At 42.7% G+C, this 27,463-nt stretch overlaps 1 protein-coding gene across 1 annotated transcript in view; it reads left to right on the top strand.

Annotated features, from left to right (window-relative positions):
• The first annotated feature begins 357 nt into the window (after positions 1–357).
• lrfn1 (leucine rich repeat and fibronectin type III domain containing 1) overlaps positions 358–27,463 on the top strand; it is a 121,591-nt gene continuing 94,485 nt past the window's right edge. Inside the window, 1 exon segment of the mRNA XM_048264981.1 lies at positions 358–1,202. The gene's annotated coding sequence lies outside the window, so the exon portion shown is untranslated.

The following is a 27,463-nucleotide window of genomic DNA, read 5'->3' as shown; positions in this document are numbered from 1 at the left end:
AGGTGCCTTTCCAAACGCAGAAGCACACAGAATTTCATTAATTCTGACTTTATAACGGGTCAGAATGAAAATGGCGAAATCTGAACATCGCACAAACCCCCAGTAATATGAGATTGCGGCAATTATGTTCTCCTTTACAACTCCCCACGGGCTAAAGAAGATTTAAGACCTGTCATTTTTGTTCTAACCCGTAACCGTTACCAATATGCAGAGACATAATGTGTTTTAGCCAGTCGTGATTCTAATGCCGCACAGGTGCAGGACAGTCCTGGGCCGTAGTATCGCATAGTTTAAAATCAGAATACTACGTCTTTGCATCCCACCGGATATTTTCTTCGAGTAACACATTCAAGTTCTTTACAGACAGACCCCTATTCGTCCCGGACTAAAGCGTGATGCTGTTGGAGAAAGCACAAGCATCAAGCATGCGTAGGTGGGATTCCTTCGCTTAATTCCCAACAACACTGGCAACCTTGGAAAACATTCGAGATGAACATCTTATGCTGCCTACGGTTGGACGCGATTAAGTGGTTTATTTCTGTCAAAGCACAAAGCGATTTCACGTTGTTTTTCTCCAGCAACTGAACAACGCGTGTATGTCTGCAATACCTTGGCTTCTCCGTCTTTTTCATCTCAGTCGTGGCTTTGAGAGGATATTGGAGTGATGCGTCCCTCAGATGGGATTGGTCGCTAAAACTGTACAGACGCAGACTGCACGACGCTGTAAGAAATACGCATCTGACTCACTGTAATGTTTTCTCGACATGTGGATTCATATGGCCTCGTTTGGTGTTATGGACCAGCCCTAACCACTCACCTTTTTGAAAACAATTTGGATTTCCTTCACATCGGGTTCATTCTCCCAAGGATTGAATTTGGATTACGGCGCAGTGAACGTCGCAACCGAAGGGGAAGGTAAAGGCTGTTAAAAGCGGCAGTCCTGTCTCTCAGATCAACCCGATTGGATTTTTAAAAGTAACGTTGGAAGATGAATTTGAGGGATTCATTCCTTCAACCAGTCTACATGCTATCTCTGTAAACCAACGGAGGTTTTAGTGTTTCACTCTGACTTGGGCCAATATCTGGTGGATTGTGAGTACTGTAACCAAAGACTATAATTTGGGACAGGGAGAATTTGGGCGCCTTTGTGGAGAGCCGACTGCCCCTCAACTTGGCAATCAGATTAATGCTACTGGGTAAAGGTAATACACGTCTTTACAGCTACTGACCGTTACTGCATTTATTTTAATGTCTTATGTAACCGTAGGTTAAAATACATACCTTGTGACGTTGAAGCGTTACTGCTAAAAAGATGTAATCGGTATATTTGAGTGGAAATACATTCAGTTAGTTTCTACTACTTCTAGAGTCTACACATAGGTTAGTGCTTGCCAGGAGATGTTTGCCGCATAGGCAAGCACAGATTATCTCCCAATACTTCATCTTTGACTCTGTTAGGCAAAGCCTTACGCAATTCTGACAAGCTCTTTTAAGAAAACACTAAGCCGCGCGATGTTTATTAATTGCATGAGGCTGAACTGCACTTATTAATAGGGTAGGCAACTTGATCGGTCTGCAGTTTAAAGGTTATTACACACTTTTTTGACGTCTCGAACATTGTTGTCCCCGCACGCATTCAATCTGACCTTAGGCAGTAGGCTACTACACTGGCATAGTATGTGTTCGATATTTATGACCATTGCTTTTATATATATATATACATAGTGATGTGAATTTGGCCTTAGATATCATACAACTGACCGCAGCCATGAGATTCAGTGGCATAGTGTTCGGCATATGTCAATATTCACCACAAATAATAGGCAGATTGAAAACGCAGGGCGCCAGACGCAATCGGCTATTTTTGGAGGCTTTTCTCTCATAATCTATTCAGCAGCCCTACAACGGCATCTGCATGCTCGCAAGATGCCCTCGACATGCCCCATACTGTAGTTCTTACATCATGAGTAGGGCAGGAGCTGTCCATGGTGCTTGGCATTGGACAGACAGGCGGCTGTAGCCCAAATCCTGCTACTCTGCCTCCACGGGCGTGTCTGCGGCAACGCGGCGCCCGTTCCAGCAAGTTAACGGCTGCACAAGTCGTTTTAGTGCTGGCAGCCACACCGGCCACTGGGGGACACTGGTAGATTACACAGAGTCATATAATTAGTTGGTTGCTAACTAGTTATGTTACTGTAAGCCTTGTACCTTTGGAAGCTTTTTATAACAGAGCGTAAGGGGCCGATTATTTCTACTGGACGAGTCAGAGCTCAGATATCACGCTCAGAAGTGGCCTATATGGAGAGCTCACCGATAATGTCTTGAAATGCGGTTTTTATATAGCAGTTGAAGGACGTAGCCTTAAGCAAAACAACACCTGGAGGCAACACGCTCTGTTTTTATTCTCGGATTTCTATTAAAAGATAATGAATTCGTGTTTGCTTTACTTTGCCGAGCGACATCCCTCAATAATGACACCTCTCTCTGCAATTTCAGCAGAACATAATGTAGCCTTGGTCATGTTCAATATATAGAACAAAAAGTCTTCAAGTTCAAAACAAATCTAAAACATGCTGCCATGCTAAAATCTCTACAATGACCAATGACTGTAGGTGAAACCTGGCAGCTGTGACAGATGTGACACTGACACTCTATACCTCCACCCCCTCATTCACTCACTCACTCACTCACTCACACACACACACACACACTTCCACACACACACACACACACACACACACACGCACGCATGCACGCACACAAGCACACACACACAACACACACACACACACACACACACACACACATGGTCTCCAGAAGACTGTTGTTTTGGGCCATGTGGACTGTTCCATGCATAACACACTTTCAGTGAGTGATCCAGCCACCCACAGCAGGTGTTTCTGCTTATTTGGAATATGTAGATGTGGACCACATACTAATTTTGACGTGATGAATGAAACAATTACTTGACTGGTCATACAGGCAGCATAGAGAGTTACTATAGTACTGTCATATGGCATCCAGTGATTCTCATTAGTGGCCTGCATGCTACTTTGATAACTAGGCCTGTTTTTTATGTGGGCTCTGGAGGGCTGTGACAGTGCTACTGCTCTGGTTCTGATGTTTGTGTGTGTGTGTGTGTGTGTGTGTGTGTGTGTGTGTGTGTGTGTGTGTGTGTGTGTGTGTTTATGACAGATAGAGAGAAAGAGAGATAGAGTGTGTGTGAGAGAGGGAGAGACAGAGTGTGTGTGTGTGTGAGAGAGAGAGAGAGAGAGAGAGAGAGAGAGAGAGAGAGAGAGAGTGTGTGTGTGTGTGTGTGTGAGAGAGTGTGTGTGTGTGTGTGAGAGAGAGAGTGTGTGTGTGAGAGGGAGAGAGAGACAGAGAGAGATTGTGTGTGTGAGAGAGAGAGAGGAGAAAGAGTGTGTGCACAAGGGAGTGTGAGGGGTGTGCTGAGTGCTGCGCTGCTGAGAGGCTGGAGACATTTGAGACAGCTAGATGAGCTCTGCACAGCCATAGATGTCACCGCCATGGGGCTGATTATAGACTGCCCGAATCGTCCAAATTGTCAGTGGCGGCCCCCAACCCCTGCAAACACACATATCAGATTAGGCTCAGGATGGAGGACTCTTCTACTGTTTTCATGGGAGTTGCACCAGTGTTACGAAATGTGTTACCAGTGCAACATGGCAGAAATGTCCTGGCTGAGTTGGGATTGGGGATTGGGATGGGATTGACGATGAGATGGGATTTCATCGCACTCACTTTCACTTAAGGGTATAGAATCGCGGTGGCCACTTCCCTGGTGAATACAGGTGACATGGTATGTGGCAGTGCATTCGTTTAAGTTATTCTGCCTCCCCATAGGTCTGAGATCAATATGGTCTTGCAGAACAGACAGAAATAATTGACCCGGAGAGCAAGATAAAATACAGGCTGTTGGATTCTGCCAATAGTAGAGCTAGTTGTGCGCACTAACTGATCACACCCACCAGCTCAGTTTTAGGCTTTTTTTAAATTAAATTCTCTGTGTCACCTTCACTAATTAAAATGAGTGATTTATAGCACTGCTGCTACAGCTGCCTCTAACACTGCTATTATTATGACTCCTACTGGCTTTTACTAGTTCTTCAGCTTTCACTGTTATCTCCCCAAATATGAGGAATGATCTCAGATGCTTTTGTTCTCTACTTAAGGCTCCGATTTGTTTACGCCACACCTGCTTAATGAAATTTGGGTTTTTCTGGCAGTTGATATTTATTTAGTATTTTCCTTTTGGGCTTTGTAGTTAGAGTCCTCGGAGTGCTGTGTTCTTATGACCCACTTTAGGCCCGGAGTGATTCATTTGGTCGCTTTTGGAGACAGAGCTAGCATTACAAGACACCATAAGATGAGCTTTCAAAGCTCTTACCATTCTCCCTCAGCTCTGATTTCAGAAATGTCTCAAATTACAGGAAGGCACATGCATGAGATACGTTTCCTATCCTATCTCCTCTCATTAAACATCTTATATAGGAAATCCACATGTAGAAGTGGCTCGATACATACCCAGTGAATGGACATTATCAAGACAACAGCAACACTTAATGTGACTTATTTCTATTAAGATTAATTTCCACTGTCAGAACGTGATTGATGCACTGGGAAGACACTGCCAAGGGGAACGTACAATGGGACACTCAAATCACAATGGCTCATTCATCGGTGGCGGTCTAACGGTGCGGAGGTCTCACGTGATCTCATTATCCGCAAGGTTCTTTGGTTTTATGGCCCGTTCTCTGTTTTATGCTCACCCATTCTGGCACGCTACTCTGTGTGTCCTCAGGTCTCTCCTAGGCTTCTCCATGAGGTGGATCCTAATGTAGACTTTATAACCGTGTTCCAAATGTAGTCATTAATTTGGCGGTGACACATGTTAGCACACATTTCACACGGTACATAGAGACTGTTACTATGGTGTGGATGGCGGTAGCGTAGTAACCTTGGCCGGGCACAGGTGTGGGGAGCAGAGGAAAAAGTTTTTTTTCATGTTTTCCACAGATTTTGCGACAGGTTATGAATGTTTTATATGGGCAAAAGTGTGCTTTACAGCTCTAACTCTACTATTTGAAATCTTTTCATAAAAAAGCTATAGAAAAAAGTATTTGTTGCTACAGAGGATGGCAGTTTATGATCAATAGACTTACTCCCACAGATTTTGTCTGGGTTGTGGGGAGAATATATTACTCAGTCTAGAAAGACAACATTGGAGCTTGCATAAGCAACAGCTTAGCATTCAATACTGTGGTAGCACACAGAAGTGGGTTGGGTAGAAAGCTTATAAAATTTGAAAAGGTTGTAAAAAAAAAAACCTTCAATGAATACAGTTCGCCTCTCTGAGTAAAAATCAGGTGTGCTCTTCTCTCACGTTCTACCCTTGACACATTTCCTATAAGAAAAACGCCTCTAACTGGCAATTACAAATGATTACACTGGCGTTCACAGTCCAGCAGTAGAAAACACAATTATGATAAAGGAATACCGTTATTGTTCTAGATGTGTGGACAATACCATGCCCAGAATGCAAATAAGTTCTACTTAGCTAAATAATTCAATTGCTCTAGCTTGTATTAAAAGCCCACTAGCTCCCTGGTAAACGGCTTGTAGGCCCATAAATATGCTTGGCCCAACTTTAGTTATCATGCACCTGTCATGTATAATACAGCCGTTCTGTGTTTTGTTCAAAGGCTTGTCCTATCTTCATAGTTGGCATGTGCTTGACTTAATTCAAATTCATTGATGAGTTGTTGCAGCGTGAGGGGCCACGCTAACAATGTGTGGACAAACCCCTTTGCACATTAAAAGACCTCCACAATTTTTGCAGCAGGTCAAGTAGAGAGGGTTTGCAGCCAAATGAAGCAGAGCTGTAATTTAGCTTATAACTTGATGATTTGATTCCGTTTGACCGTACGCGTGCCAGCTTGTGGAGAGCTTCGAGGGCTGGCCAGATAACAGGACGCTCCACTGTGCCTTCGTGCCTAAAGGCAGTTGACTAATATGAAGGAGAAAACAAAGGCACCACCACCGGCAGCCCAAAATACCCACCGGGGAAGGAAAACCGGTGGTGACATAACCTGCCCACCACTAATGTGACAGAGGATGTCAGAGCCTGTCAAAACTGTCAGAGGTAACTTGGGGGCTGGTGGGGGGTGGGAGGGGGGTAGTGGTTGAAGGGAGGCTTTGCACCTGCACATTCAAATGCAGGGTCATCCTCAGTGCTCACACCGTATTATGCTAGCGGGTGAGTTATACCAGGAACTGCATGTCAACCAAAACCAACCCCCCTGCCTAAAAAAGAGAATGCCCTCTGCACAACTGCTGCTGCCGACCACCCCAAACACCAAACATGTGGAGCCTGAGTTGTTTTTACATGCCGAAGGGGCATTCCATCCAGACAGTGGCAGACTCGTGGGTCAGATCAGGGGTCAGATTTGGACCTGGTGTGGGTGGGTTGTGGCCCCTGTCTGCTCTTGGGGCCGCAGTAAAAGGGTCACTAGCCCTCTGGCGGTCCAGAGTGTGGGGTTAAACGCTCTGCTCCATAACAGCTGTTGGGCCGCGGTACAGTAACCCTGTGCCCTGGCAGGCAAACCAATTCCCCCCCATCATCTTGGATGAATGCTCAAACACCACCACCCCAAAGCCTCGTTCATGTTTTATTTTCCATATGTTATGGTTGCATTCCGTGTGCACTTGCATTTCACTGTATTCAGATAAAAGTGGAAGTGGAATACTACTGACTAATACATTGGAATGTCCTCAGATGCTTGGCTTATACTTGGGTTATATACCAAACCTTCTTAGTGTATGATAGCACATTTTGGACATATTAGAACACACATTTAATGATGAACATTTGTTTTATGTAACTGGGTTCACAATGCATAATACATATTTACCAGATTTGTGTACAATTAAAATACAGATAGAGAGATAATTATTTTTTAAGTTTTTAATAGGAGCATCGGTTCAGGGACATCAGGGAGAGGGGCTTTTATTCTTGTTATGCAGAAACCCCCACCCCCTCCACTTACACGGGTGCTTTTACCTGCACAAATGAGATGTGTAAACTAAGTAAATAGTCTCTAAATATAACCAGAGGAGGTTAAAACAGACAAATGTCAGTGCCACAGGTGCTTCTGTTTCTCTGCCTGGTTGTTTATAGTCTCTCATGAAGGGCATTCAAGCTTCACCCTAGGCATGACTTATTATGCTGCTTCAGACAACGTTACGTTATGGCTTTTTCCCACACTGACTCTACCCAGACATAAGCTCTTTAAAAATTCATATGGGACTTTTATTTCACTGGGCTACAGTGGTGGCAAAAGTTCAAAATAATTCTTATATTCTTTGGCTCTAAATATCTAAACCAAAGACATAAGTATTTTTCTGTAGCCGTGACACAGTTCATTTTATTCCACATAGCACAGATGTTCAGCTTACTGTCGTTGGTGAGCCTACAGTTTAAGGTCAGACAGGGCATAGTTCTGCGATACCCATCACTAACAACATTCAACGCCTGTCCAGTTTCTGAGGAAAAGGCCCATTTTCATGTGTTCATCGTGTACCGGACGGCTCATTCTGACTGGCAGCCCTGACCTTCTGCGAGATTTTCCTGCAGCCATGTTGAACTTTTCATTTTCTCTAACAGTTTCCTTAAATTCTGTGCTGTTGGATGTTCGTGGCATCCGACAGGAGGACTGTAAGACTGTGAGACTGCAGAACGAAGCAGATTTGAGATCTTTTATTACACTGCAGTACAAAAAGCATGACGTGTGGAACAGCAGCGGGGGGGTCTAAGCAGTGGGTGATTTTTGTATTTTTTTTTATGACTCAGGAAACATCATATGCTGCCTATATGATACTGCTGTGCTTTTGTTCTCTCATTTAGAGACATTTATTAATACCAGTGATTAGATGATGATGCCTTGTATCAAGGCCTGTAGTAATCTGCTTGCTGATGGGCAGAATTGTTGTCTTTTTTTCCTGGGATAAAAAGAGATAATAACAGATAAATCCCTCTAACAGGGAGTTGTGTCTGTTGCGTCAGCTTTGCAAGTGGCGCATGGAAAAGTGCTTTTAATCCACTGTGTTGGTTGATTCTGCTGGACAGTTCTCTGGCGGTTTTAAGTACATCTCCGTTGGCGGCTCTTTTGCAGACCCACCAGCTGTATTATATGATAAGTTAGTTCAGTCGAGTCAGACGCGGAGTCACCCTTAATAAGACTTGGTGTCGTCAGTGTGAGGTTTGGATTTTGAAGTTGACTGCTCTCATTAGCAAAAAGAAAACCCATCTCCTTTAGATGTGGAGAGGTCACATAAAGAAACCATTTGAACAGTAATGATATCCATACTCTTGCTATATTTAGTAATAGGAGGATCCATTCTACCCCCCATGCCCCTCCTCCAAAAAACAAACTTTGCAAAAGCCAGTTGACCACTGCAGTGACCAATTGAACTGATTCTTCATTACACTAATATTTCCGCCCAAATTGAAACAAAAATCAAAGCTGAAGAGATTGAGGAGGAGGATGAGGAAGAGGAGGGGAAGGTTTCAGCCAGAAGCAGATTAACAACCGCATGGCTCATTCACGAGGAAATGGACCACACAATGACAGCGCTAATGCCCGAACCTTCACCAGAGCATTCGTTTTTAAATGAGCCCTCATCACCTCTCCGTTCCTAAGCCAAAATTAAGTGTTGTGCAATTATACTGTAAGCACAACAGAGCCGTTCTAAACCTCACATGCATGTTCACTGGACTTGGAGAAGAAGTGAGGTTGATTGCTCGTAAAGGGGGCTATTTGGTAGGTTCTAGGCATATTTCTCTTTAATGGTTTTCTGCCTGCATTTAGTACTGCTGTCACTATTGCTGGTAACATATAGTGTTGAAATGACTGTCTTTAGTGTTTTATTGAAAGTAAAGATTACACATTATTGATTCGTTGAGAGCTGTGATCTTAGTGAGAGATTGAGTTATTCCTTAGATCCATAATTTCAGTAAGGATCATTGAATATGCAATCCATATGATATTGTAAATGAGTTAATAATGCCCGGATGACATTAATACCACATTAATGCTTAGCGGAAGTTGCTGATACAGCTGGTCATGAACTTCACAGGCTTGCCCATATCCCCTGACATCCAGCCTAGGAGAGAGGGAGGAAGAGAGAGAGAAAGAGAGGGAGAAAGAGAGGAATAGAGAGAGAGAGAGTGGCTCTTGGCAGAGCGCTGTCAGCGGGGAGGCTTTGGAAGGACGCAATCTGCCGATGAGGCAGTGTGATCCGCGGGGTGTTTTCATGCCTGTCATGGATGCCATTCACGCCGAAATTGGCGTAGAGAGAAATGGCTCAGGCTTTGCCCTCTGCTGTGTCTGTTTCGGAACACTGCTAGGTACGAGGCGGTGGGCTGGCAGAGAGGGAAAACAGCTGCACTTTATGGTGGGTTCCCTTAGGGTTCTTTCTACATGGCTAATGTCTAATTGATCATGTTCTTTTTTTATGTGAATACATGTTGTCGCAAGTGCACTTCTGGCAACATGTTCTCATGTAAATATGGAGGTATATTGTTAGGGTACATGCTGGTTAATAATTAAGGGTTAGCTACGGTTTGCCAGTATTATGGACACTTTGTGGAAAGCGTGGCCAAGAAAGCACATGTAGGACTGTGCAACAGCTCATTATGCTGGTGGTCATTGCACCGGCTTTCTTGGGCCTGGTTTGGCAGCCAAGGAGCATCAGATGGGCACGGTCGGTGTCATATCCATATGGGACAAGCTGTCGTATTGGCCGGTCAGAGAGAAAGAGATATCCTCTGACACACACACACACACACACACACACACACACACACACACACACACACACACACACACACACACACACACACACACACACGTGCACACAGACAAAGCATCACTGAAGACTGGATGAGTAAGACACTCTCCGTTTTTGTCTTGTCTTGTCTTGTCTTGTGTTTTGTCTCCGACTCTTTAGACCGACGCTTGGCTTCTTGCACATCATGCGACATCCACACATCATTTATCCGTCATTTAGCTAATCTGTTTAAAACAGAGCAAGGGTAATTAGTGGCTTTACGGCAAGCTGAACCGCGCCCCAACCATCACCACCACCACCACCAGGCTACAAAACCATATCCCCCGAGCAGCTACTCCCCCAAGGGCTAATGCCACAAGTCATGCATAACTTTGCCACTCTATTATAATTTACATAACAAGTGTTTAATTTTGTACTACACAGTGTTCTCGTCATAGCAGCCACGCGGGGGATGGCTGGAAGGTCAAACACCCAAAGTATTTTTATCCTTAATAATGTCATCGTGGGTATTAACCACCGCCCCAATCCCCCTCATATGCAGAGGAGCTGGTCCCCCAAGGGTGTTGTATGGATTGCGTCTGTGTCACCGCAGAGTGGCTCTGTCACTAGGTGCGAAAGTGCCCGGGTGCGATGGGCTGCCATCTGTCACGGACGCCCAGGAGGGTGCCACCAATCCTGGCATGTCACTCCTCATCCTGCCCAGTGCCAGCTCTCCTCCGCCCTCGGCACTCACACACCCAAATGGACAGGCAGCAGTTTTTTTAAGGGGAGGAGGAAGGAGATGGCCTTTTATGTGTGTGTGTGTGTGTGTGTGTGTGTGTGTGTGTGTGTGTGTGTGTGTGTTTGTGTGTGTGTGTGTGAGTGTGTGTGTGTGTGTGTGTGTGTGTGTGTGTGTCTGTGTGAGCCTCATTCCTTTAGGATGCCAAAGGTCTGGCTCGATTAATTACAGAGGACTCATGCAGAGAGACAAGCCTGGGCATCTCTATGTGCACTACAGTGGCCATTTTGGGTCAAACAGACTTAATGATATTAATGCACTTACATTTGAGAGATCCCTACAATACTTGGAGTCATTAGCTTGGATTACCAGTAAAGTCTGTGTATAAATGACCATGATGAGAATATGGGTCAGTATTTTTTTTCATTTTTTTTTTTTCATTTCATTCATCATTAACCAACATTATAACTCATGCATGTAATGTAGCATCCAAACCAAACAGCCCGCTTTGTTTGTCTACGTGCTTATGATTATTAAATTGCATTGAGTCTCTGGCTATGAGTATTAAATTGCAAATGTTCCAAAAAAGGCATAGTTATTCGTCCACATTTCACACTAAAACCCTATAATTAGCCCAGCACGAGCGACTTAAAGTCTCACAGGCATTAATAATTCTGTTTATGTTTAGATGGAGATGAGCCTGCCACTGAAGGCTTCCTCCATTTGTCCTTCATCTCTTCTCTCTGTCTCAACCACACCCCTCAATCCCTCCCTCTCTCCCTCTCTGCCTCATCCTAGAATCCCCTGGGTTTGTGTCTCCACAGTGAGTTGCAACAAACCTGTGGTTCTGCTGACGGCCAGCACTGGACGCCAAGTGGTGCAGCTCATCAATATTTGTCACTGAAACATCAGCTCATAGGAAGGCTTTCATTATTAATGCGTTGGTGATTGATGGCCGAGGCCGGCCGCGGGCGTGTGTCACTGCATTTCCGAAATCAAGCACAAGAGCTATCGGAGACCCTTACTTTAAAAAAAAAAAATCATTAGACCGCAGACCAGTGCCAGAGATCCTCAAGCAGAGGACACTTTCCAGATCTCAATGTTAATGGTTTGGCTCAAGTGTTGAGCTCTGCTTTGTCCTCTGAGAACAGGGGTGAGTGGCCGGGGCTTGGCACCAGTCCTCTGCAGTATGACTGATCGAGGTGCTCATGGCCTCATTTCAGGTGGGAAAAGGGGGGCGTTGGCTTTTGTAAGATGCAAGGCCAGAGTTATGTGTTATTATAAAGCTCTTAAAAACTCTTCCAAGCTCCCTTAGTATTCTACTCCAAAGGAGAAATTAGTCATCGTGATAAGACGTGGATGTGTATAGAATTTTGACTTGAAAGCTTTGACATGAAAGTAAAATTTGCTTTGAAATAATCAGGATGAGGAACTGAATTGGAATTCGTAAGGATTCCTGTGAATCGCAGGTGCCAGGTGACAATGACAACACCTATAAAAGTATTTTTTTCAGTTGACAGGAGGGGTTGATGTTCTCTAAGTACAAAGTGAGACATGTTTTTACCCGCCTTTGCTTGTGCTGATGGAGTTTGTAATTGACGGCTGCATTAATCTCAATAATGCGCCACTCATGTTGCAGAAAACAGGCTTTGGGATTAGTGTCGTTAATGAGAAAACAAAGTACAGCATGCATACAAACAGGTATGCAGAATATGCTACACATAATTTTTACAGCATATTTAATCCACATTTGTTATCGATGTACTCTTTAACCTGTTTAAATATCTCACTTTGCCATCTCGAGCGTCATATTTAATACACCATGGGAGATTGTTTTGATTATTTCAGATAGCCTAACTTCACGTTGGCAACAGTTTTTCATCACTCTTCTGACAATGAAAAAAAGTGTAACCTGAATATTGAGCATTAGAATTCAAATGTATTCCAACATAAAGTTCACATTCACATTCTCACACACCACAATGTCATGCTACTAGAAATAGTATTCTGAGAAGCACATGGTATGTTTTGCATATCTTAGGAGATCTCATCTAAGGATTTGGTGGGATAGTCTTTGTTTTGTCCTGCTCTGAGCAGCTCAAAGTGATTATTGCTGCAGTTGAATATGCATGTGTGTTATATTTTTTTTCACATTTTGCTCGCTTCATGTTTCTAGGGCTGTCTTTCTTTTCTAAACGGCATTCCTAATCTGTCTCTTAAAATGCAAAGCCACAACCATTATATTTATACATCCTTGTGTTTAGTGTTTTCCTGCATAATGCATTGGCCACTTGATTAAAAACAACTGTAGTAAAGTTGTGAGAAAATCATCCTGTTCAAAGCTTTTTCTGGATGTGCAGAGAAGGAATTGTCATGGCTGTCTCTACTAAAGCTTTCTATAAAACTATGCAGATTTACATCATTGCATTGTGAGGGGGCCGGGTGTCGTGGCCTCAGCATCAGCTTGCTTTGAGGTGGAAGGCATGGAGGTGGAATAACTGGATGAGGTCACTGACCTGTCCCTCCAGCTGGGCTGCGTCTCCTGTCCCGTCACGCCCTGTGTGGATAGCAGTCTTCCTTGGCTCCCTTTTTCCACACCCAGTCAAAGGCATAACCAGAAGTGGCATGTCCCCTACTGCAAACTTTCCCTGAAACAACTCAACTACCAGCCCTTTTTCCATAAACTAAGGATGATGTTTCTCTTTCTTTCTTTTCGGATTCAATATGATTATGGACCTCTTGAAAAGCATTGTCTTTTCTGATATTGTTATCAGTATAATAGTATTGTTATCATTATGTTACAACAGTAGTGAACATTGTTGTTGTTGTTGTTGTTGTTGTTTCAATACAGCCCCCCCACATACACACATCTAAATCATAACACCTAAACCTTAGTCAGTATTAGAGACAACAGCTCTTGGCTACTGAAGGAACAGCCTTTTAATCTGAAATGGGCTTTTTGAGCCAAGATAAGGTAGAGCACCGTCAGGAGTGCCACTGAGGCTTAGAGAGGCATGGCAAAGGCAGTGATGTCTCTTTACTGCTCAATACATACAATATATCCAAGGTACAATAATCGAGAAACTTGAACGTAAAATGGGATTTTCTGTCTCTGGTGTCACTGCATTGAAGTTCAAAATGAAAACTTTCTGTCCTTACGAGAGAACTGGCTGTTTCTGTTTCTTGGCAAAGCACCTTAACTAGAGATAAAAATGACTAATGACTTGTTTGTAATTCCAGGCAATGTATTTGTACCCACATGCTACACATCGTATTCTTTTTATGATACAATAAGTGTGGCCATAAAGTGGTTGCCATTAAATCTAACCAGCATAAAATTAACTGTTTTGTCGTAATTATTTTTAACCCAATTATACAAATCCACCCAGTGATCGCTCCGTTTCGTTTCCCCAAAAGACCTTATGTAAGGTTATCCTACTTGACAGATTAGTACACAGCATACATTTTGAAGTGGCTTTGGTTAATATCATGTTATTTTTTTACCGTCTCCTGCTCATCATTGGCACATGAATATGGGCACAGAGTTTATGTACTGCTGAAATGAACTTCTGTGTTTATTGCTGGCACCGGGATGACAGATTAGGAGTAGCCCCAAAGCCAGTGGCTGTGTGAGTTGAGCAGATTCAAGCAGCATCTTGTCATTTGATCGGCCTACGTGACCAGACTCGGAATCGGAGCATCTGTAATAGGCAAGGCTTTTCACAATCAAAAAGAGCAGGGCAAAATAAAACAATTTCTCAAAAGCCATGAAGAGCTGAACACAGAAAGACACACATTTTCCAATCTATAAGGACACTTCTGGTCTCTCATTTGCCCAGTGTTATCACACCATCTATAATCTAACCTTCAAGCAACCACCTGCTACATGTCATCTGTTCAGTTTTGAATTTAATCCCACCAGCATAACTTAACGTGATCGATAATGTTTGGCATAGTTAATGTATGTAATTGCATTTCATATGCTGACATACGCATTTGCTCGTTCTTTGTTTAGAAGACATTGCGCTCATGTTGGTATGATCTCAATAAAAGTGAATACGGTCAGCCATCTGTATCTGATAAAAGGAAACTGTGTTTCTATGGGGACCAAGTGACATACTCGCAGATGAACATTTCAGTCTGCAGTTTTGAACTAGACAGACCTTTGCTGTTGGTGACAACTTGTTGTCTTGTTGTCATTGCAATTCTCTCTAAACAGTCAAATCTGTAGTCGAGTACATTTTTGGCCGATGTTGCCATTGTGTGTGTCCAGGGTCACTTCAGAAGCCTGTTGGTGATTTTGGCTTGCATATCCTATGAATATTTCCACCAAACAGGTTTCTGAAGTTTGAAAATGGCCACGTTGAATTTCAGATTGAAGAGAAAAGACAAAAAAAAAAAAATGACCTGAAATAATTAGATTTGATTCAACTTTATTGTTATTTAGCAGAGTACAGGTACAGAGCCAATGAAATGCAGTAAATAATGGATGGATTAATAGTGGATTTTCATGAGCAAATCTGGGGGTTAACTTTGTTTGGGTTCACAGTGGGGTTACAACTTCAAAATCTTGCCACTCTACAACTTTGTTTGGGTTCACAGTGGGGTTACAACTTCAAAATCTTGCCACTCTACAACTTTGTTCTTAGGTTACCTCGGGTCACATAATTTTGCCTTCCAACACTTGCTTGCATCATGTGAGGCTGTTTTATAGAACTGAAATGTCAAGAGCCTCTTATGTTAAGACAGTTGACCCCAATTTTACCATCTCCTTGAGTACTTACAAATTGCCGAAATTTAGAATGCATTATTCATGAAAGCAGAGTAGTTTTTTTTTTGTTTTTTTACCTGGCTTCAAGGTCTTTGTCATGAACTTGGTTGTGAAAGGTTTGCCCCTAATTAAATACTGATAATTTCAGTTCACAAGAAATCTCAGGTTTGGTAAATGTAGATCATTTAGATTTTATTTACATTGTGAAAATATATATGGATGCTCTAGATATAAGATTTTGTACTTAATTTCATGGATCCTCGGTGGGTGTTTATTCTTTGAAGAAATAAAAAAGTCACATGAAAAGTAAGAATAGGATAAAAAACAGTACAAATAAAGATGTCGTGAACTATTTCTGCCTGCATAGAGATCCCTTTCTGCCAGCACCAGTTGTAGCTCAAACATTGAATTATTCACACAGTTCTCCTTCCAAGTCAAATAAAAAATGCCTTCACGCTGCATAATCATCTGCCTGTGCTGCCTCGAAATTTTCCACAACACAATCACCTTGATATTTTCTCTGACAATTGTAGCGCTGGAATTGGGCTGTCTGTTTTCTCTACCTGACTGTTGTTTACCTTACAAAGAAGAAGACTGCTACTACACACAGATTATCACAGGCTGAGTTCCTAGTATGGGATTCACGGCCACCATTGCACTGTGGTAGGGCATCAAAGCAGCTTATTATATAGCGTCTCAGAGGTCACTCTGTTGTTTGGCAGTTTAAGGTACAACCCCACGGAAGTGAAGAAATGCAGAAATGTGCAGAAGTGAAGAAGTGCAGAAATGTTATTTTTTAGCATGTAGTGCATACAAAGTCCATGTAATATCTAGTTCCTCTTGATGACAATGCATTACTATCATCATATTTCAATCCTGTGAAATTACATTACCATAATAAACGTTATAGAGTTATGACAGTCAGCGTTTACTATCTACCGCCAGTCATAACAGTCTGATACTGTGAGAGCTTAGCAGTGCGCCTCATGAACTGTAAATTGAAACAAAAAAAATGTACAACTTTCCAGTAGTGCTAACATTGCTGTAAAACATTGGATCATTGGATGACTGGACCGTGGCATGGTTATGTCCATCTTGTGACACAGGGCTCCAGTAAAGTCTTGCGGTAACATCTAATGTCTGCTTTATAGTCTAGTTTTATGGTAACTTTGAAATTGAAAAATATGCACGATTACCCAGTAACAGCAATCATTTACTACAACCCTATAGAGACTATGAAACAAAGTGAATCTCTATAACTCATGCAGGCACAGGCAGATTCTGCAAAGGAGGGTGGTTAAGCAGGGTTTGAATGCTATATTTACATGTAGTCATTACATTCAATCTCAGGTTAGCAGCAATCAAATTGTTTGAATGAAGTCTTTCATTCTTCTGTAATAAGTTAAAAATTCTATAATTGACCCTTGCAAACTCAATGTGTACACAATACGTGATTATAGATTGGACACATAAAGAAATCTCACTGACGTACCCTATGGACTGTTCCAAATAGCACAGAGCTTGAAAACAGTTCTTTCACTCTAAATGTCAGTTGCTCCCTACATATTTTCCATTAGGTACTTTCCTATGTGTTCTTACATGTAAGTCTTCTATATGCCACTCTATGGTATGCCCTCCCTAAGATCGGAGTTAAGATGAGGCTTGCTGGTGCGTTGAGATTTGTGGTGTAGGGCCCTAGAGGACAGTGCCTTCGCTTTCGTTGCCTTCGTTGCCTTTTAAAGACATCCAGCTTTTCCGAGCCATTAACTTGGAGAGATAGACGATGAGGCTATGTCTTCCCCCCTCCCTCATTGCTACCCTACCACCCCAACCACCCACTGGCTGCGATTTTGTGTCAAGTCTTCTCCCACTTTTTTGACACTTTTAAAAAATGTTATTCCTTATGTGCACTTCTTTCATTATCTATTTTGTTTTTTTAAAGCTCCATTTTTATCTTTCCTTCTTTGTTGTTGTTTTTAGCGAGACACTTTATGAAAACCGCTTTGTGCTTATCTGCCTTGTCGCAACTCAGAGGAACCAGGCTTGTGCAAAATAAACAATCACAAACAATAAACAAATCTCTTTATAGAAGGAATCTAGAGCAGAGGCAGTGTAGATGGGAGCCCACTCACCTTTGATTTACAGCACATTTTTATATAATATAAAAAAAAAATAATAAAAAATAAAAAATATATATATAACAACTAGTTTATGTTTATGGTTCTTAGCAGATGGTTTTGGCCAAAGTGACTTTAATGACATAATTATTATATTAACATTAAAATTATTTACTGAAAACATTTGAAATGTAAACTGTTTAAGCAATAATTTGTGTTACATGTACAGTAGTGTGGCAGTACCATCTTGGATGAAGTAATGCTAATTTAATCCCAGTGCAAAAAACATCCCTCTACAAGCCACGCTACTCTACACCATGCTACAAGCAAACACCAGTGGGCCAGCATACAGACGATGAAGTTCGCAGCACATGAATCAATTCCATGAAACTTCTAAAAATCATAGACAACAAAGTCTCATTTGAAGTCAACATCTGTCTGTCTGTTCCGCTAGAAGTAAGTAAAAGTGCTACAAATGACACAACTGATTTCTGTCTCATTGCGCCCTGCGACGTGTCAGTAAATTTGGAAATATTGGTATCACCACCTGTTCTCACCACCTGTGTGGTTTCCATGGCACGGTAGCTTACATAGTGCACATAGACCTTTGAAGTTCGCCTACAAAAAATCTACCATCTTTGCCCATGTAAGGAGATCCGGTATCTTGATATTTTTCTGTGGGAAAATAACATGGGGATTTGCAGGGGCGCCTGCAGGAATTAATGCTATGGTACGCACCGTGCGCATTAATTTTGATAACGTGTTCACTAAGTCACGTATTAGAAAATTGTAAATAGCCTGATGGCATGCAGCTAATGGGATACTGTGCATACGTGGGAAGGTATGGTGGGCCAATTTGGTGTGAATACACATTACACACACACATACAAGGGACATTTTCTCTCGTTGAGTAGCCTAGCCTGATGGTACGCACAGTGCGTACGGACGTACACCTGCAGGCGCGCCTGGGGATTTGGAATTATCATACCTGTTAAACTCTCACGGGGATGACGAAATCGGAAATGCAAACGATTTGCTCTACACACTTTTGTCCTCTGCCTTCGAGTGGATACAGGGATCTCCGGTACGGGAAGGCAACTTGCCATTAAAGGAATTATCCGGAGTAAAATGCACTTTAGATCAGTTTACGGATGATTGGGAGTATATACGTTGAGTTGACATCAAAATCATGTCATTCGGATGTGTTTTGAGAAAGTTCGATTTTACCGTTTTTAGTCAAAACTCGTTAGCCTGGAAGTGACCAGGGCATGTCATTTCGCCGCTACAAAACGCTATTTTTATACCTCTTCTACAGTTTCAAACAACATTACACTTACGTGGTAGTGAGTAGAGGGTCCCTAAAGCCAAACCGGCATATCGAGGTCTTTATGTGGTCGGATAGAGAGTCCACAATGAATTTCATCAAGCCAGTACCTTTCCGGAAATGTTGCTGCTGCAGCTGGCATCTTTAGGGGAAAGTCCGTAGGAGAAAGTCCTACTCACTACCGCGTAAGACCCTCTACTAACTACCACGTAAGTGTAATGTTGTTTGGAACTGGCACCCGGTGTGAATCAGCCCTCTCGTCATACGCTAGCAACATTAAGAGCATCGTTGCTTCAATATGCATGCAATCTTCTATGATCATATTACCTCTGGTCATTTCTTTTTTGTTTTTAATATGAGTCTTTTTTGTGACACACTAACATTCCAAGCATGAACTCACCCTTTATTTGCAGTTAATTTATTTGTTTGGGCTGAAAGATGAAAAAAAAAATCATTGATCCTCTTTCCTTTCACCTTCTCTGCCCCTTTCATAAAGTGTGCTTGGGTGGTGGTTTCATTTATTTCTCTCCCGGGGGGAAATTGTGACGGGAACCGTATCGATGCTGCCTAGATCTAAAGCCTCGGCTATTTAGCAGCGATCTGGTTCCACCGACTTCCTGTATCCTCTTGCAGTGCCTCCAGGATGGATGCATTCATATTAAAATGTATGCTTCTCATATCCCAGGGTGCACTTGGAGTCAGGTTAAATATGCCCTGTTTAAAAGAAGCGGGTAATTGCCAGAGGGAGTCGCCTTTTAAATAATGTGCCATATCTCACCCTGTCAGGCCAGCATGATATTAGTAAACAATATTCATCCACATGTCATGGTTTTTACAGAGAAAATGCCTGGAAAAGAGCATTAAAATGCATTATGAATGTATATATGACTCATAACATTAGCAAATGAAGTCATAGATACCTAGTAATAGCCCCATGTCCCAATCTCAGAGCCAGTGGAAAATCTAAGGGCAACGCACAATCTTTGGCCATTGTCTGATTCACAGCACCACTCGCCTCGGCTGATGTCAGTGCACGCATGCGGTCGTCCACCCGGCTGCCTTGAACAGAGCGCATCTGCGGTGAGCTTGCTGTGATAATTCCTGCCTCAATGTGTGAGCGGCCGCTCCGAGCACAAAGAACAGGACAAGGATAGCCAATTTGGCCCTGAAAAAGAACACGCCGGGACAGGATCGTTTCCAAGATTACAAAGCCTAATGCGTGTATGTTAACTTGAAATTTGTCACAGTTAGTTATGGGTGTTAAGCCACTTCAGTCGGTAGTAATTTCCTGTTTGCTTAGCGTCTCCTTGTTGTGTCCTAGCATCACATTTCGTGGAGTCCTCAGTCTTTCATGCTTGCATTTATTGCGAGGGACTGATTAATGGTCTGGTCATAATATATTTGTTTGTGCGAGGCTCCATTATTTTGAATTGAGTCAGATGACTAACTAGCAATCACATTTAATCCATGATGGATCACATTTCTCACCCAAATACACTCCTCTGTTCCAATGTAATTCACCCTCCCTCCATTTCTCTCTCTCTCCCTCTTTGTCTTTGAAATGATGCAATTTTCTTTTCCATTTTCCTTCCCTTGCCCCTCTCTCTCTCTCTCTCTCTCTCTCTTATCAATTTTGCAGTGTGGGTTTGAACACTCTGTTTTAGGCATATTTTACCTAAAAGAGCTCTTTGACAACAGCATGCTAGCATACTGATTTCAGATTGTGGCGCGTTCGACGCATGGAGATGGAGGCCTATCAGCACGACTGTCAGAGCGCACTACTCGGTGACTTAGAGCGTCTTTATAGCAGCAATCCCATAACAATGCATCCAGTGGCGGCCAATCGATGGAATGGCCTGGCCATGCTAAAGGCATCTCCAGAATTCCCCCCAGAAAAAGAAATCATTCTTGACCCACCCCTGAACCTTGGTGGACTCTCAGCACGCTGTTGTGTCAGCAGAGCACACACCCCGAGATACCACGGGAGGAAAAAACTAAAAGAAAGAAAAGACAAAAAGAAAAGAAGAAAAAAAAGACCGCCAAAAAAAGCCGAGCCACAGCATTTTTTTTTTTGTTTTCCTGCCTGTGGCGGTCAAAAAAACAAAAAGACCAACCGAGACAGGGTGGTAGTTCTTGTTTACATGGTGCTGTTTTTCCTTCCCCTCAAGAGTGCTGCGGATTGGCGACTGCCAAACTGGGATAATTATCCACACACAGTCTGGTATGATCTCATTGGACCGCAAGTGCATCTTGTATGGTGTTCGATCCTGCCTGTCTGCCCAGGATCCATTACGGCCCGTGCAGATCGAGAAGGAGTGGGCAGTTAATACTCACCAAAGCCCCATCGAAAGGCAATGGGGCTTCATGCTGGTTAATGCTTACCCCTGATCTGAAAGTGAGACACAAACGCCTAAGCACAGAATGTTAAGAGATCTTTCTTAAGACTCTGAAGACTCGGTTTTCTTTTATCTCTCACTATATCTTTAACTGGTCTCTTGCTCTCTGTATGTCTCTCATCTGCTCTTTCTTTTTGTTCTCTCTATCTGTCCGTCCTCTCCACCTCTCTTTTTTGTCTTTATTTTTTCTCTCTTCCCCCCCTCTCCATCCATCAATCCCTATCTCCCTCCCTCATTCTCTCTCTGGCTCCACCCGGAGTACGCTCTGCAGACATGGAAAACAGAAGCCCCAGGTGTCAGACTCATTTACATTCCACGCCAGCCATTGCAGCATGCAGCTTTTGAACTCGCGTCTAAGGAATTGATTTTCCTTAAGTTGTCTTAATGGGCTGAGCGCTATCTGTTTTCTCCCTCTTCTTCTTCTTCTTCTTCTTCTTCTCCTACCTCCTCGTCTTCCTCCCTCAATATCTCATTAATTTTGAATGATCTTGAGCTCCTAAGTTAAGATAAAACGACAGATTGTTTTCCTTTTCAGGTCCGTGCGTTGTCTTGCTGACGTTGCCTTATGATGGAGCTACTTGGAGATCATAACGCTTAGGAAGCTCATCTTTAGCTCATAATAACTGTGTAAACAAGCCACGAGCCACATACGGATACAGATTGGTTAACACATTTGAATTTGATAAACAGAATAAACAAACAGATATCGGAACAAAATTAAATGCTGAAGAATTGAAAGCATGATCCGTGTTATGATCTCAGCCATTATCAACCCGCTCTTCAATTACATCAGTGTAATGCAGATCATTTCTTGCACACTCTGCAGACACACCGAACATATTCTAATAAACCGTATTTATCATCACCTTGTTATTAGCTGGATGTAGCCTTTTGTCTTGTTTGTATAGTTTTATATAATTAAGTGCTGAGGCCTGTACTACGAAGGGAGCTTAACCTACCCAGATGTAACTCAGGGTTACTTTGTTAAACCAGGATTGACAAAACCTGGTTATCTTAAGTGGTGTTAATCGGTACTACGACGCTGATTATGAAGTTGATTTGTTGAGCAGGGGTTAACCTAATTGCAGTTTGTGCGCGTTCACATAAAAGGGGGGGTTGCAGCGCAAGTCACCACTTTCAATGATGACGTGATCACCTTATTTTACAGATGAGGATGGAATGCACAATTATTATGACAAGTTATGAGGAATTAAAGCCCACTCTACGACAAAAATCAAATACGTCGGCAGTGAACAAAGCAAGGCTGTTGGCAACGTATTGCAGATCGGGTAGCCTAAATGCCTAAAAGTGAAGTTTTATTCCCACATGTTCTTCAAATATGTGTTACGGAGGATTAGTAGCTTGTGGAATGTCTGAAATGAGTTGAAAGAATTAAATAGCCTATTTTGAGTTCATAGAAAGGCCTACAGATGCAACCCAATTCAGAAGTGGGCATATAGATTACAGTAGGCTAATAAGGATAATTGAATGTTTAAGTAGCCCCCATTGACTGATTTAGTGTATGCCTAATCCTGTGAACATTTCAGATGCAACACCATTTCCAAACGCACATGGCAGCAGGTGAAAATGAAACACAAAAACATTATTCAGAATAGTAGGTTTATATAGTTATAGCTTGCATTAATATTTCTTAATTATGAAAACATGTATGCCTAGCTTATAGCCTTCACTTGGCCTCTGTTTTACAGCTAACAAGAAAAAGGTGTCTTTGAACACTACTGTAGGAGGAAAGGCACCAGAGTGTTTTACAGTAGCAGAGGAGTTGGCCATCGCAAATAATAGTGGAAGGCCGATTATGGAAGGGGTTGAGGGAGGCATTCGGCCGGATTCTGGTGCTGTGGATATGTGTAGCCTTTATGTGCAGGGTACATTAATATGACATTCAATTCAGCAAGTTTGTTAAAAAAATAAGCTACTATAGGCCTATGTCCGATTTATTTTCGGACATACAGTATTCTTGCATCACCGATGGAATACATGAATGTCCACGTACGGGCATTGCTATGAGCGTCTTCCTAGATCATCTGACAAAGATAACGAATTCCCTCGTCTGACAATCTATATCTTCATAGAGAATATCATCCGGGTAGGCTATATATATTTTCTGGCGGTCTCTAAAACCCCCCCTCGCCCTGCTAAGAGAGTCCCTCACGATTTTGCCTCCAATGTCGTATGGATCATCCAGGTACGCCGACATGTCTCGGGAGAAATTGTTAGTGGAGGGGTGGTACTTATAAAGGGTGTGGTTAACGGAAACCTCGGGTTAACCAAAAACATAAACTGGTCAGAGCAGGTTTGAGATGCAGCGTAAATTGCCATGGCAGCATACCTCGGTTAAAACCTATCCACCTTTCGTAGTACGGGTTAATCGGGAAGTTACGCCACACGTGATCAAGTTACTCTCGAAGTTACCCAGATAAGCCAGTAACCCCGCTTCGTAGTACAGGCCCCTGGTTCTCGGAGGCTCAGTCACGGGCATTTACCCACACAAGCAGACAGTGTGAGTCTCTCAAGCAGATGATGGTGGTGGTTGATGCGAAGGTCTGGCAGTGTATTCATTTTCATTTGTCTGTTTATTTATGCTCTGGACTGCACCAGTGATGGGACATTACATGTTATGTTACGGTTGTATGCACACACACACACACACACACACACACACACACGTTGAGCCATGTTGAAGTACTTTTTAAGTATTTTTCTAATGATTCCACACATGTCATGCCTCCTGAAACCCAAGTTTTCCTCCCAGCACATTACAAGAACTGACACCTCAGCACTTCTGCTGTTCCATGACTGCAAGTTCAGCTGGATTAATATCGCCACGTTCCCCTGGAGTTCCATCCCTTCAGTCGCTGCTGCCTCTGCTGAGAAGAGCATGGGAGAGATTGCGCCGTCCTACTCTACTGAAACGCTATTCAACCAGCCACGAGCAAGCCACGAGAAAAGCCAATTCTCATTTGCAAAAGATGTAACCCAAACAGTGGAGGAGCAGTGCTTGATGGATGCAAGTCTAGTCTGTCTGAGCTGTCTAAACTCATTGTGATCATCTGAGCAGTGTGAGTCCACCTGACCTTGATGCTAGCGCTAACTGTTGTCATCGAGCTCTTCCTCTGGGGGATTTTCTCATGTATTATTCTGTGTTGTAATAGAAAAGTTGAGATGGGAGAGGGATTAGGGAGGCGAGGAGCACAGAAAGTGACCCGTTATCGTCCTCTGGTCCCTTGGCCAGAGAGAGCCCAGGCGGATGCTGGCCAGGGCTGTGGGCGGCGCACTGCGCTCTGCGCTGTATAACTGTGGCGGAGGCCTTGATGTGTTGAGAGCTTTGTTGGGGGTTCGGCTGATTGCTCGGCATGGCCCTGTTCCCCCCGGCCGAGTCCGATCGGCTGCCTGCCTTTCTCCTGGCCTTGTCCTGTCAGCTCGGCTTTCATCCGCCGGCTTGAAGCCTTTATTCACGCTCACATCACCCTCACTCTCTCGCAGCGCCCAGACGGGAGAGGAATGGAGTTCCACCCTCCTCTTTTCCTTTCTTTTCTTTTCTCACTTTCTTTCTCCCTTTCTCCTTCTCTCTCTCCCTCTCTCTCTTTCTTTATCTTTCTTTTTTTCTGGCTTGCATTCTTTCTTTCTCTTTTTTTTTCTGGGTCAAGTGTAAAAATGATATTCAGCAAGCAGGCAGGGATGCAGCAGCACCGGTTCCCATGGCAACCCTTAAGCCTGCGTTTAAAGCAGGTTTTTTACCCCCCTCCCTGGCTCTTTTTTTTTAGCATTGGGCTTGTCTTTCGTTTGCAGCCCTGCAGTTAAGGGCTGGGGACCATTCCCTAGAGGGCCCATTGAAAGTGGGGCAACATTTCTTATCAAGCGTGCATCAAACAAAATCTCCTCATTCGGAAAGGGATCATTTCATGCCCCCCCCCCCTCCTCTTTCTCTGGCTGTTTTTCCTGCCTTTAAAGAGAACAGATTCAGACAACAGGGGAAATGCAAGCCAGCCAGGATGAGAGGTATTATCACAATCATACTAGCCACTTCGTCCATGAAAATAGCAGCACAAGAGCAACTATGCACAAACAATGTAACCCAAGTCTTTGTGATGGCTTCACTTTGTGTGTGTGTGTGTGTGCGTGTGTCGCAGGTAAATGCGTCGCGTCGCGTATGCGTGTAAGCGCGTAGGCGGCATGCGGTGTGTGAAACTGTGAAGTGTACTGTATATTGTTTACTTAGCCCAGGTAAATTCCTGTGCACCGCTGTGTTAGACGGTGTTAAACGTTGCCTACTTCAGCTTGTGGACTGCATAGACCTACATTAGAAATGCTGACAACGAGTAGGCATAGAGTGAAGACTGTGTGGAGAGGGAGAAGGGGGGCTGGGAGGGTGGTGTTTTTACTATGCCCTAAACAGGAAGTGGTCATACCTAGTCAAAGATCTTTCCTGCATGCAGTTGTCTCTTATTACATATAATAGCTGTGTGGATTTACATCACCTCTAATGTTAAGTTAAGCGCTTATTTGGTTTAGTTTGGTCTTTGTTCAATGCAGCCTATTTGGTCAAAGTCTGATCAAATGTGGAATATGTTAAACCAAAGCTGAAGAAGAGAAGGTTAATATTGTAATGGGACGTGTTGCTCAAATATAATGTTCATGGAAATACCTGTTATCATATCAAGACATAGCACACTTTGTTTAATGAATTTCATTTTTATCTTTGTTTAGATTTTTTGTTTTGATTGTTGTTTGTAGTGGTTTCTAGTTAACCTGACTCTCGCCAGATGAATTTCGTTCCGCTTAGCTCCGCCTAGCTTCACTCACATCCATCTGGGACGTCTTCCATTGAGAGTGATTTCTGCAGCCGATTTTATGGTACAGCCAATCAGGGGGAGGGCGGGGAGTTTCATAGATGTGACATAGCATAGAAGCCGACTGTGAGACTGTTATCAGCGCCACGGGTTGGCTTCGGCGTGAGTGGTTGAAGTAGCACGCCAATAGATGACGGACAAGTGGCTTATTCAATCATATGCAAGCATTTTTTGATTAGGCCCAGCCTTCTGAAGCAACACTTCAATGGATCGGTTCCAGATGGATGAGTGGAGCTATGAACTTAAATTCATCTGGCGAGAGTCAGGTTAGTTTCTAGTAATACTGTAGCATAATTCCCAAAACTTCAAAGAAAATTGAGCTTAATAAATTTAGTTATTTTTTAATCACTGATCATAATCTGAAAAGAGACAGCATGACCCCAGAGTTAAAACCCATCTTAACAGTAATAGACAGTAATAGAGAGAATATGTAACATCTGCATCTGAAAGCATTTCAAAGTTTAGGCAAAATTAAAAGTGGCAAATATTCCAAAATGGAACTAGATCAGTTGACTCCAACTGGAAATCACAACTGTGTACATAACTCACAACTTACTTTGTAGCCTAGTTTGCCAGCTACTACGCAAGCTTGGTTTAAAAAAAGTGATTGAAGCGGTTGAAGATCCTTAAGTCATGTTTTAATTGCCAGAAGTAGCAGGTCTTTTTGTACTGAAATATATAAATATTTACATTTCACACATAAAATGTGAAACATACTTAATTAATTAAGCATCGGTAAGTCATACAAATAAAATAAAGTCATACAAATAAAATAAAATAGTGAGAACTATCTCTCAGTCGTCTGTTGACAGACATTATGGTGTCTGTCCCTCTTTCTGGTGATGGTAATTAATAGCTTGCTTCAAGATGTTTTCATGTCACACTAATGTATTTTGACGCACACAGTTTTATGTGAGTGTATGTACTTTGTCAGCTCGAGGCAAGTTTAGTTATAAGCAAGCATTTAAAGTAATAAAGACTATTTGATCATTGATAGAAAGAAACACTTCACAGAATTATCTGTCTTAGTGAAATATGACATAAATATTTCATTTTATGGATAACTAAGTGAATGTGAAATCATTCAGCATTTAGCATAAATTAGTCTGAGATACGATTTGACATCTGGGTTACAAAGGCTGAGTTTAGTAACCAAGGTGGGAGGTCTGTAACAACATGCAGCAAACAACTGCAACTCCTTTTATAGCCTGATCCCAGGCATACTTCATCAGGTTGTGAAGGGAGAAGACCTAAAACAAAGGAGGCAAGACAAAGAACAGGAATAAAATAATAGCTGTGGCTATAACATCTGAATAAATGTAAGTAATTGAAGTAAAGAGACCTGAATAGAAGCTCCCAATCTGGTTAGAGCAATGAGCCACTCTTATGTCATCTA

Source organism: Alosa alosa, chromosome 15 (genome assembly GCF_017589495.1).
Source record: "Alosa alosa isolate M-15738 ecotype Scorff River chromosome 15, AALO_Geno_1.1, whole genome shotgun sequence".
Taxonomy (NCBI): domain Eukaryota; kingdom Metazoa; phylum Chordata; class Actinopteri; order Clupeiformes; family Clupeidae; genus Alosa; species Alosa alosa.
Note: the sequence above shows the minus strand (reverse complement) of the source record. Positions and strands in the feature narration are given on the sequence as shown.